Source organism: Hordeum vulgare, chromosome 4H (genome assembly GCF_904849725.1).
Source record: "Hordeum vulgare subsp. vulgare chromosome 4H, MorexV3_pseudomolecules_assembly, whole genome shotgun sequence".
Classification (NCBI taxonomy): domain Eukaryota; kingdom Viridiplantae; phylum Streptophyta; class Magnoliopsida; order Poales; family Poaceae; genus Hordeum; species Hordeum vulgare.
This window is the reverse complement of record NC_058521.1, coordinates 16,507,991-16,519,702: the sequence shown is the minus strand read 5'-3', so window position 1 is coordinate 16,519,702 and position 11,712 is coordinate 16,507,991.

Below are 11,712 nucleotides of genomic sequence, written 5' to 3'. Positions count from 1 at the left end.
GTTGATTTGTGTTTGCTACTTTGATGATTTGATATGTGGGTTGACCGGTGCTAAGGTGTTGTTCTTACTTAAACTAATAAGCTACTTATGGTTACCCCCTCCTGCAAGCATCAGCAACCACGAAAGAAAAATTAAGATAAATCTAACCATAGCATGAAACATGTGGATCCAAATCATCTCCTTATGAAGCAACACATAAACTAAAGTTTAAGCTTCTGTCACTCTCGCAGTCCATCATCTACTTGTTACTTCACAATAACTTCCCTTAGGCCCATAACATGGTGAAGTGTCATGTAGTCGGCGTTCACATGACACCACTAAGAGAAGTAACAACATCCATATCATCAAAATATCAAACGAATACCAACTTTATATGATTACTTATAACAAGACTTCTTCCATGTCCTCGGGAACAATAGTTACTTCTTACACATCATCAACATGTTCAGGATCAGAGGTGTAATAATAATAATTACGGATCTGAACATAATATCTTCACCAAGTAATCCAACAAGCATCAACTACAAGAATAATCAATACAACTAGTAACCCACTAGTACCAATCTGAGCTTTTGAGACAAGGGTTGGAGATGAGATCGTGTTGGTGAAGATGTTGATGAAGATTGGTCCTCCCACGAAGGAGGAATTGTTGGTGATGAAGATGGCTTTGATTTCCCCCTCCCGGAAATAAGTTTCTCCGGTAGAATCACTTTGTCGGCGAGCAAATGGGCCTCTGCCCAGGTTTCCGCCTCTAGATGGGGGGGCTTCGTCCCTAAAGATGACTTGTGATTTTTTTTCTAGGGTAAAACACACCATATAGGAGAAGATGGTCGCTAGAGGGACAACACGGGCCCCACAAGCCATCAGGGCGCGACCTGGGGGTCGCGACCTGTTGGCTTGTGCTCAGCTGGTAGCCCCTCTCCGGTATATTTTTGGCCCATAAATTCTCAAATATTCCAGAAAAATTCTCCATAAAGTTTTAGGTCATTTGGAGCAAGTTGATTTTTCTGCCTTTTTCTCGGTTTCCCTGTCCAGAATTCCAGTTTCCATATATTTCCCTCTTAATGATGTACCTTGCATATTCAGAGAGAAAGATCATAAGAATTGTATGATAATAAGGGATAATGGACATGATCAACACAAATATCGATAGTAATTCATGATGCAAAATGGGCGTATCAACTCCCCGAAGCTTAGACCTTGCTTGTCCCCAAGCGAAAGTCGAGCTCGAAAATAATGACCACATGATTTGAAAGAGAGGTGTCGATAAAAACAGAATACGAACATGAGAGCATCATGAATATTAGGATAGCAGCAAGTATTTTACCATATAACTTCGCATAAACAAGTAACAATCCATTCACAACTATTGGAGTATGAAGCATAAACCTTATTGATAATCGACAAACTATGTTTTCGGTCATTGGGACAATTATAAGTCATCATAATTCAGAGGAGAGTCTATATAAGAGCTTTCTTTTTGGCAAGTTCACATACTCAACTATCATTTAATCTTCTATGATTTCTTACGCCCAAGGCATATTTTTGGAGGTCATGTTTTCGTAGGACACATAGGAAGATATGGGCTTAAATGATTTCCCACACAATTTATTTATCTCAAGGATAATGTCAACAATAATAAATCATGATCATCTACATCCACTTGGGCATATAAATCTGAATCTTTCCTCAACATATTATGCTTGCCACTATAGAATTTATAGGTTGGAAGAGGAATAAACTTTATTGACTCGGGCACATGATTGGACTCCTGAAGATAAAAGATAGGCCCTTCGCAGATGAAGCAGAGGTTGTCATGCGCTTTTAATTTGTTGGATGTGTAAACTCTTCATGCAAAGGAACGTCACTTTATATTGCCCCTTATGATAGCAAACTTTACTATGCACTTTGTCGCTTTTATTTCTTTTCCATCACAAGATTGTACAAAGCTTATTTTCCCTTGCAATAAAAGATCATACATATTTAGGAGCAATTTTTATTGCATGATGCACCGATGACAATTTACTTGAAGGATCATACACAATCCTTAGGTAGGTATGGTGGACTCTCATGTCAAATAACTGGGTTCAGGGTTATGGATGCACAAGTAGTATCTCTACTTAGTGCGGAATTTTTGGGCTAGCAAAGGATCTAAAGCAAGCATCACATGTTGACGGATCCAAGACCATATAACTTCTATGTGAATATAAACTACCATGATCATTACGTTGTCTTCCTGTTGGAATTATGCCCTAGAGGCAATAATAAATATAGTTATTATTATAATTCCTGTATCAAGATAATCGTTTATTATCCATGCTATAATTGTATTGAATGAAGGCTCATTTACATGTGTGGATACATAGACAAAACACCGTCCCTAGCAAGCCTCTAGTTGGCTAGCCAGTTGATCAAAGATAGTCAGTGTCTTCTGATTATGAACAAGGTGTTGTTGCTTGATAACTGGATCACGTCATTAGGAGAATCACGTGATGGACTAGACCCAAACTAATAGACGTAGCATGTTGATCGTGTCATTTTGTTGCTACTGTTTTCTGCGTGTCAAGTATTTATTCCTATGACCATGAGATCATATAACTCACTGACACCGGAGGAATGCTTTGTGTGTATCAAACGTCGCAACGTAACTGGGTGACTATAAAGATGCTCTACAGGTATCTCCGAAGGTGTTAGTTGAGTTAGTATGGATCAAGACTGGGATTTGTCACTCCGTGTGACGGAGAGGTATCTCGGGGCCCACTCGGTAATACAACATCACACACAAGCCTTGCAAGCAATGTAACTTAGTGTAAGTTGCGGGATCTTGTATTACGGAACGAGTAAAGAGACTTGCCGGTAAACGAGATTGAAATAGTTATGCGGATACTGACGATCGAATCTCGGGCAAGTAACATACCGAAGGACAAAGGGAATGACATACGGGATTATATGAATCCTTGGCACTGAGGTTCAAACGATAAGATCTTCGTAGAATATGTAGGATCCAATATGGGCATCCAGGTCCCGCTATTGGATATTGACCGAGGAGTCTCTCGGGTCATGTCTGCATAGTTCTCGAACCCGTAGGGTCTGCACACTTAAGGTTCGACATTGTTTTATGCGTATTTGAGTTATGTGGTTGGTTACCGAATGTTGTTCGGAGTCCCGGATGAGAACACGGACGTCACAAGGGTTTCTGGAATGGTCCGAAAACGAAGATTGATATATAGGATGATCTCATTTGATTACCGGAAGGTTTTCGGAGTTACCGGGAATGTACCGGGAATGACGAATGGGTTCCGGGAGTTCACCGGGGGGGGGGGGGGCAACCCACCCCGGGGAAGCCCATAGGCCTTGAGGGTGGCACACCAGCCCTTAGTGGGCTGGTGGGACAGCCCAAAAGGCTCTATGCGCCAAGGAGAAGAAAATCAAGAGAGAAAAAAAAGGAGGAGGTGGGAAGGAAGGGGGACTCCCTCCCACCAAACCAAGTCCAACTCGGTTTGGGGGGGGGGGAGAGTCCTCCCCCTTGGACTCGGCCGACCCCCTTGGGGCTCCTTGAGCCCCAAGGCAAGGTCCCCTCCCTCCCACCTATATATACGAAGGTTTTAGGGCTGATTTGAGACGACTTTTCCACGGCAGCCCGACCACATACCTCCACGGTTTTTCCTCTAGATCGCGTTTCTGCGGAGCTCGGGCGGAGCCCTGCTGAGACAAGGTCATCACCAACCTCCGGAGCACCGTCACGCTGCCGGAGAACTCTTCTACCTCTCCGTCTCTCTTGTTGGATCAAGAAGGCCGAGATCATCGTCGAGCTGTACGTGTGCTGAACGCGGAGGTGCCGTCCGTTCGGTACTAGATCGCGGGATTGTTCGCGGGGCGGATCGAGGGACGTGAGGACGTTCCACTACATCAACCGCGTTCTCTAACGCTTCTGTTGTACGGTCTATGAGGGTACGTAGATCACTCATCCCCTCTCGTAGATGGACATCACCATGATAGGTCTTCGTGCGCGTAGGAAATTTTTTGTTTCCCATGCGACGTTCCCCAACACTTCCATGTCCAACATCAACACTTGATCATTGTATAATATTTGATGAAGGCTCACAATCATAAGAGATGTCCAAGATAGTGTACTTATATGTGAGTCTTTATTAGATTGTAACAATGACTAACACTATGTTTGTTTGCTATCAACAACTTTTATCACTTAAAGCCTTTTTGTGTGAAGTCATTACTTCTAATGATATGAGCATACGATGTTTATATTTATTTTTATTGTCATGCTATGATGATGGGTATACACAAGTAAAGAAAAAAAAAGTCAACTTATCTTTATTATATAACTCACATACTCGATTACAAGGATAGATGGAACTGAAAGCAAAAGTTCTAAGCAAAGAAAAATATGAAATTTATTTCTCTAAATCACTAAACACTAAGGATCAAACTAAGAAATATAGTAATGATGGAAGTGATGGTGATATGATACCGAGGCACCTCCTCCAAGCTTGGGGCAAGCCAAGGGTGGTGCCCATACCCATGTACTCAAGCGTCCTCCTCAGGTGATGGTGGTGGTGTAGTAACGACATTCTTCTTCTCCAGCTTACGTTGGAGGATAAAATTGTCCTCCCTCAAGTCATCGTTTTCTTGCTCAAGCTTCAATATCTTTTTGCATAATGTCATCTAGCTTTCCTGCACAAACATGACAGGATAAATTGTTCCTTGGATTTATTTACCCCATTTGGGAGACTTGACTTCTTGAATTCCACATGCATATCTTTGGGCTGGGGTAGTGGAACGTCATCTTCATCTGAGTTGGCTTCCTTTGTTTCCTCCAAATCATTGTACTCCTCGTCGTTCATGGACGAAAGGTAGGGATAGATATCCCCAAAGATCTTTGGGTCCAAAATATAGTGGAAGACATAGCTATCTCCATATGAATCTTGAGACGACATATTCTTAGACCTTTCAGAAAAACAACTCGAAACAAGAACAAAGGAAAATCTCGCGATGCGGTGGTCAAATGGGAGTATATATAAGGACTTTTCTAGGTGAACAAGCCATCAAGGTGCGACCTAGGGGGAACCTTGTTAGTTTGTGCCTCCCTCATGGGTCCCTTGGACTCCTTTTTATTTTTATATTTTTTCTGAAATACCAAAACCAACATATTTTTTTGATTTTTTGGAGTCGGTTTACTTAGTGTATCACGTACCTACCCCTTTTTCAGGTTTCTAGAGTGTTTTGGAAGACTTTCTTTATGTGTTCCTCCAGTGTTACGACTTGGATGATATTAGTTTCTTCATTAATGGGTGTACCTGAAATATAATGCTTGATTCTTTGCCCATTCACCACTCTTGGATTTTTACCTTCGAAGTTATTATTTTTTATATCACCAGAGCGATAAACCTCCTCAAAAACATATGGTCTTTCCCATTTGGAGAGGAGTTTCCGTGCAAAAAATCTGAAACGAGAATTGTACAAGAGTATTAGGTCTCCTACATCGAATTCTCGTTTTTGAATCCTATTTTCATGTCATATTTTAACCTTTTCTTTAAATAACTTAGAATTTTCGTAAGCTTGTAACCTCCATTGATCCAATGAGCTAATATCAAATAACCACTTTTCACCGGCAAGTTTAAAATCATAATTAAGTTGTTTAATTGCCCAATAAGCTTTATGTTCTAACTCAGAAGGTAAATGACAAGCTTTTCCATAGACCATTTTATATGCGGACATCCCCATGGGATTCTTATAAGCAGTTCTATAATCCCACAATGCATCATCAAGTTTCTCAGACCAATTCTTTCTAGATCTGTTAACAGTCTTCTGCAAGATTAATTTTATTTCATGATTGCTCAATTCAACTTGACCACTAGATTGAGGATGATATGATGATGCAATTCTATGGCTAATATCATACTTAACTGAAAGTTTACGGAAAGCACCATGAATAAAATGTGAACCACCATTAGTCATTAAATACCCAGGGACTCCAAACCTCGTAAAGATAATGTCCTTAAGCATTTTAATAGAAGTGTTATGATCAACACTACTAGTTGGAATATCTCCTACCCACTTAGTAACGTAATCAACAAGAACTAAAACATGAGTATATCCATTAGAGGAAGGAAATGGTCCCATAAAGTCAAAAGCCCACGCATCAAATGGTTCAATAGCAAGTGAATAGTTCATAGACATTTCCTGATGTTTACCATATTACCAACTCTTTGGCATTCACCACAAGAAAGGATATACTTACGAGCATCTTTAAAAAGAGTAGGCCAATAGAAACCGGATTGTAATACCTTGTGTGCAGTTCTGTCACCCGCATGGTGTCTTGTGTAAACCTCAGAATGACACTTCCTCAGAACTTGTTCCTGCTCATGCTCAAGTATACAACGTCTAATAACACCATCTACTCCTTCTTTATAAAGATGTGGGTCATCCCAAAAGTAACGTCGTAAATCATAGAAGAATTTTTTCCCTTTCATTGATAGGTGAAGCTAGGCGGAATATACTTAGCAACAATGTAATTAGCATAATCCGCATACCAAGGAGTACTACGTGAAGTGTTTATAATAGCAAGTTGCTCATCAGGAAAATTATCATCAATAGGAAGTGGGTCATCAAGAACATTTTCCATCCTAGACAAGTTATCCGTTATAGGGTTGTCAGCTCGCTTCCTATCAATGATATGCATATCATATTCCTGGAGCAATATCACCCATCTAATTAGTCTAGGTTTAGCATCTTTCTTTTCCATAAGGTATTTAATAACAGCATGATCACTGTGCATAGTTACTTTAGAATCAAAAATATAAGGTCTAAATTTATCACATGCGAAAACAACTGCTAAAAATTCCTTTTCAGTACTAGCATAATTTATTTGAGAAGTGTCTAGGGTCTTACTAGCATAGTGAATAGCATTAAATTTCTTGTCTACTCTTTGCCCTAGAACAGCACCAACAACATAATGAGTAGCATCACACATAATTTCAAGTGGTTAGACAATAGGTGCAGAAATTAAGGCTTCCTTAAGTATTTCAATGGCTTGTACATAATCATCGTCAAATATAAAAGGGATGTCTTTTTGGAGAAGATTAGTTAATGGCCTAGAAATCTTTGAGAAATCTTTAATGAAACGCCTATAGAAACCAGCATGACAAAGGAAACTTCTTATACCTTTGATATCTTTTGGGCACGACATTTTCTCTATCGCATCAACTTTGGCCTTATCAACCTCAATACCTCGTTCAGAAATTTTATGCCCAAGCATTATACCTTCATTCACCATAAAGTGGCACTTCTCTCAATTAAAGACGAGATTAGTTTCTTCACATCTCTGGAAAACTCGGTCAAGGTTGCTCAAGAAATCATCGAAGGAAGTCCCGTAAACGGAAAAATCATCCATGAAAGACTCAACAATCTTTTCAAAATAGTCAGAGAATATAGCGGTCATGCATCTTTGAAAGGTAGGTGATGCATTGCATTGACCAAAAGGCAACGCCTATAAGAATAAGTTCCAAAAAGGCAAGTAAAGGCAGTTTTCTCTTGATCCTATTTTGACACAGGTATATGAAAGAATACAAAATATCCATCAAGAAAGCAAAAGTGTGTGGGCTTAGATAATCTTTCTAACATTTTATGAATAAAAGGCAATGGGTAATGATATTTTCTAGTAGCATAGTTCAAAGTATTAGGTAAAGCCTTAAGCTCAAATACGGGATCTCCCTTGGGTGGAGGAGGGTCACATAAAATTTCAACTGGTAAGTTGTGGTTAAGGATATGTTGTTGATCAAGGAGTACCCTATCTATTTCATTCCTTTCATTCAAATGTATATTATTCTCATGGTCTAGCAAATATTATTCTAGTGGATCGGTAGGAGCTACATCAATAGAAGCAAGACAAATTATTTCATCCTTACTAGACAATTATTTTCCATGTGGTTGTTTTCTAATCTTGGAGAAATTAAACTCATGAGAAATATCACCAAAGCTCACTTTGACCTTCTCAGTACCACAATTAATTTCAGCATTAACCGTATTCAAGAAAGGTCTACCAAATATGATGGGACGGAAGGTATCTTGTTCCTAACCAAGTACTAGGAAATCAGTGGGGTACTTGACTTTTCCGCACAAGACCTCAACATCTCTAACAATCCCAAGTGGTGAAATAGTATCACACTTTGCAAGCTTAATAGTGACATCAATATCTTCAATTTTAGAGGGTGCTATATCATGCATAATTTCTTGATATAAAGTTAAAGATGTAGCACTAATACTAGCACCAATATCACACATGGAATGGCAGCAATGATCTCCAATTTTAACTGAGATAACATGTTTGCCTACCACTAGTTTATTTTTATCTAGTTCATCTTGTTTGTTTCTAACAGGTTTCGCAATTCTAGCAGCTTCAACACAAAGATAAAAAACCTGCCCATCAATATAATCAACTAGGGGATCTTTAACTATAGCAACATTAGGCTCAACATTCATTTGTTCACAAGGTGTAGGTGTTCTAACATAACTCTTATTAACCATTGTTGTAGCCTTAGCATGTTCTCTAATCCTAACAGGAAAAGAAGGTTGCTTAATGTAAGTAGTAGGAACAATAGGATCTACATGGTTAACAATTATTTCTTCCTTCTTAATTCTAACAGGTTCCTTGGGTAATTTTTCAATGGGACGATGATATTTAAACCACTTTTCCTTAGGAAGATCAACATAGGTAGCAAAAGATTCGCAAAAAGTAGCTAGTATCTGAGAGTCAAGGCCATATTTATTGCTAAACTCTTGAAAGGTAGAAGTTTCCATGAAAGATTTAACACAATCAAAATCAATATTTATACGTGACTCTTTACCTTCATCGAGTTCCCAATATTCAGAGTTGCGTTTAACCCGTCCCAAAAGATCCCATCTGAATTTAATAGGCTTCTTCATATAAGAACCACAAACACAAGAATCAAGTAATGTTCGATCATCATGAGAAAGCCGAGCATATTTTTTTGTATAATCAATTCTATGGGAAGCTCATGGTTGGGGTAGGTGTGCATCATAGATTTAAGCCGGCCCCATGCTTGAGCGATAATTTCTCCTTCACAAGGCCAACAATTATAAATAAAAATCCAATCATGATGGATTAGATGCATAGGATAAAACTTCTGACGAAATTCCAGCTTCAAGCGATTCTAGTCCCATGATCCAGTATCATCCAATAGCTTGTACCACATTATTGCTTTTCCCTCCAACGATAAGGGCACAACTTTCTTCTTCACTTTGTCTCCGGATAGACCTAAAAGCTTAAACAATCCAAAAACCTCATCGACAAATATCAAATGGTAATCACGATGAGTCGTACCATCATATGGATTATATAATAGTTTTTCAAGCATACCCGAAGGAATCTCATAATAAATATTTTCAGTATGTTCAGTAGGTTGAGGAACAATTCCCTCATCTTCAGTTCGAGGCAAAGATGCCCCGAACAAACCACTCAAAGGGTGGTCGTTCATAGTGATAAGTATCAGTAAATTTCAGCACGTGCAGAAAATGTTTCCTTATTAATTTCCACTTACCAAAGGCGCTTCACTCTTAGGCAATGGTGCTAGAAAAGAGTCTTGATGACCCACAAGTATAGGGGATCAATCGTAATCCTTTTAATAAGTAAGAGTGTCAAACCGAATGAGGAACAAAAGGAAATGATAAGCAATTTTCAGCAAGGTATTCACTGCAAGTGCTATAAGTAACAGTGATAGATGGTTTTGTAGCAAGATAATCCATAACAAGTGACAAGTAGAAATAGTAGCAAAGGTGAAGCAACATCTCCCAATCCTTTTATAGAAAAGGACGAGCCTGAAAGTATTGTTATATAAAGCAAGCGCACTTGATGACACATGGGAATTTCCATCAAGTTATGTTCATCATATTTAGTTGATTCACGTTCGCTACTTTGATGATTTGATACGTGGGTGGATCGGTGCTAAGGTGTTGTTCTTACTTGAACTAACAACCTACTTATGATTACCCCCTCTTGAAAGCATCCACAACTATGAAATAAGAATTAAGATAAATCTAACCATAGCATGAAATATGTGGATCCAAATCAACCCCTTATGAAGCAATGCATAAACTGGGGTTTAAGCTTCTCTCACTCTCGCAACCCATCATTTACTCGTTACTCCACAATGACTTCCCTTAGGCTCATAACATGGTGAAGTGTCACGTAGTCGACGTTCACATGACACCACTAAGAGAAGTAACAACATCCATATCATCAAAATATCAAACGAATACCAACTTTATATGATTACTTATAACAAGACTTCCCCCATGTTCTCACGAACAATAATTACTACTCACACATCATCAACATGTTCAAGATCATAGGTGTAATAATCATAATTAAGGATATGAACATAATATCTTCCACCAAGTAATCCAACAAGCATCAACTACAAGATGTAATCAACACAACTATTAACCCCACATGTATACTTGGGCATTCTTTGGGCCGGGCTGGGCTTCGGGTCGGGCCAAAAAAAGCCCGGTGCTGAAAACCCACGCCCGATCCCGGCCCATCGTGACTGTCGGGCCTAAATATTGGGCACAAGCCCGGCCCACGCCCGAAAAAGCCCGACTGGGCCCGATCAGTCCGGCCCGACCGCAACATGAAATCAGTTTTTGTCAAGCACGAGCCCGGCCCGACCCGACTGCTGGGCTCAAATTTTAGACCCGAGCCCGACCCGATGGCACGTTAGGCCTGGTCTGACCTAAGATTTTTGAGTCGGGTCGGGTCGGGCCGTCCGGGCCGGGCTTCCCATGGCGAGGTATACCCATAGGTACGAATCTGAGGATTTGAGACACAGATTGAATACAAGAGATAACCTAGGGTTGGAGATGAGATGGTGCTGGTGAATTTAGAAGATTGGTCCTCCCACGAAGGAGGAAGCATTGGTGATGACGATGGCTTCGATTACCCCCTCTTGGAGAGAAGTTTCCCTCGCACAATCTCTCTGCTCGAGAACAAAAGGGCCTGTGCCCAGGTTTCCGCCTCGAGACGACGGTGCTTCGTCCCGAAAGATGACCTATGAGTTTTTTCTAGGGTAAAACACACCATATAGGAGAAGATGGTCGCCAAAGGGCCAACAGGGGCCCCACAAGCCATCACGACATGGCTTGGGGGGCGCCCTATTGGCTTGTGCCCAGCTGATGGCCCCTCTCCGATATATTTTTGGCCTGGAAATTCTCAAATATTCCAGAAAAAATTGTGTAAAGTTTCAAGTCATTTGGAGCAAGTTTATTTTTCTGCCTTTTTCTTAGTTTCCCGGTCCAGAATTCGAGAGTCCAGATATTTCTCTCTCAGTAATGTTCCTTGCATATTGAGAAACAAAGAGCATAAGAATTGTATGATAATAAGGGATAATGGACAAGATCAACACAAATATCAATAGTAATTCGTGATGCGAAATGGGCGTATAAATGACATGTTTTCACCGACCATTTTCATCGGTGTTTTTGAATGCGCAAGACGATTTTTGATCGTTTATACCATGTCATCCGGTCCTATGATGAGTACTTCATCCTCAAGAAGAACATTGTGGGAATGATTGGATTGTGTGGTTATCAGAAGTGCATGACCGCACTCCAGATGCTTGCATATGGCACGACCGCTGATTCGTGGGACGAGTACCTACGTATGTGTGACAACCC